General features: G+C 39.1%; 1 pseudogene; it reads right to left on the minus strand.

Annotated features, from left to right (window-relative positions):
• Positions 1 to 1,094: 1,094 nt before the first annotated feature.
• LOC119532187 lies at positions 1,095 to 1,588 on the minus strand (annotated as a pseudogene).
• Between the last annotated feature and the right edge of the window lie 221 nt (positions 1,589 to 1,809).

Raw genomic sequence — 1,809 nt, forward strand, 5'->3', positions numbered from 1 at the left:
CCTTTTCAAAAAATTATTTTAACATGTTGAATCACATTGAATCATTTTCACATGTTAAACTATCCTTGCTTTCCTGGGATGTATTGTTTTTAAATATATTTTTGGAATTGACTTTCTGAAGTTTTCTTAAGAATTTTGCATTAATGTTCATGGGAAATACTGAAGGTAGTTTACTTCTCTTTTATACCCTTGTTTCATTTTGACACCAGGTTTTGCTGACCTCATAGAATGAGTTGAGAAATATTCCATTTCCAATGTTTGGAAGATTGTATATAGAATTAGAGTTATTTTTTTCTTTGCATATTTGATAGAGTTCCCTAGTGAAATCATTGTGGCTTACAGTTTTCTTTGTGGAAAGGTTTTTAACTACAAATTCAAATGCTTTAATAACACAGTGTTGATCAGGTTACCTACTTTTCTTGAATGAGCTTTAGTAGTTTGTATCTCTCAAGAAATTCTCCATTTAATCTAAGTAGTCAAACTTATTGGCATGAAATTGTTCTACTATTCCCTAATTTCCCTTTTAACTATAGAAGTTTAGAATCTGTTGTGATATTCTCTCTCTCAATCCTGATGTTAATCCTTTGTGTCTTCTCTTTTTATCCTGATAGATTTGGCTTGAGGTTTATCAATTTTATTGATCTTCTTGCCAATAAATATTACAACACTGAAATGGCCTCTTGGTTGCTTCACTTCTTTCTCAGCTCCCACATCTGGAGTCACCATACTACAAAGATATGGTCTTTCCTCAAAGACAAAATCCAAACTCAGAGTCACATGTAAGACCTCCTCTAATGTTCTACAATTGACTATGCTCCAGTAATAACAAACTACTTGTGATCTTCTTAGTGCACCAAAAGTGTAATGTCTTTGTGAGGTTTTTTTTTTGCTGTTTCACTTTTTATTTCATAATTATAAACTTATCTCTGCAATCCAGCTAGATTTGGAAGGGGGAGGATAATGTAGAACCCAAAGAACTGCAGTGAGAACACAAAGATGATAGGATATTGAGAGCAGACCGTGGGAGGTGGGAGACTCTCCTGACCTACAGAAGGAATGGTCTGGTGGTTAAGACAAAAGACAAATCAAATTTATTAGAGTTGTCCATAGTTGGCAATGGTGATCTTCTTGCTGGTCTTGCCATTCCTGGACCCAAAGTGCAACATGGCTTCCACAATGTAGCTGCCCTCTTTCACCTTGCCAAAGACCATGTGTTTGCCATCCAACCACCCAGTCTTAGCAGTGCAGATGAAAATCTGGGAGCCATTTGTGTTGGCTCCAGCACTGGCCATGGACAAGATGCCAGGACTTGTATGCTTCAGGATGAAGTTCTTATCATCAAACTTCTCCCTGTAGGTGGACTTGCCACTAGTGCTGTTATGGTCTGTGAAGTCCCCACCCTGGCACATAAGCCAGGAATAATTTTGTGAAAGAAGAAACCCTTATAACAAAATCCTTTCTCCCCAGTGCTCAGAGCATGAAAACTTTCTGCTGTCTTTGGAACTTTGTCTGCAAATGGCTGGAAGGAGACATGGCCCAAGGGCTTAGCATCCACGGCGATGTCGAGGAACATGGTGGGGTTGACCATGGTGGTGGGTGGGAGACTGCAGCGGCGGGCATTGTCACCTTCAAGATATCTTTGTGTTTTTGCTCATGCTGTTTCCATTACTGAATACACTTTTCCCCTCTTCTTTCCATAGCTTGTGGTCATTCTTTAGGATTTAGTTTAAGAATTACATTTTCCAGTATGCCTCCCTTGGCCATCCTCCACCTTGCTGGGGATTGTTACTTGGGCTTCCCATAGCACTC

The sequence above is a fragment of the Choloepus didactylus genome, chromosome 4, assembly GCF_015220235.1.
Source record: "Choloepus didactylus isolate mChoDid1 chromosome 4, mChoDid1.pri, whole genome shotgun sequence".
Taxonomy (NCBI): domain Eukaryota; kingdom Metazoa; phylum Chordata; class Mammalia; order Pilosa; family Megalonychidae; genus Choloepus; species Choloepus didactylus.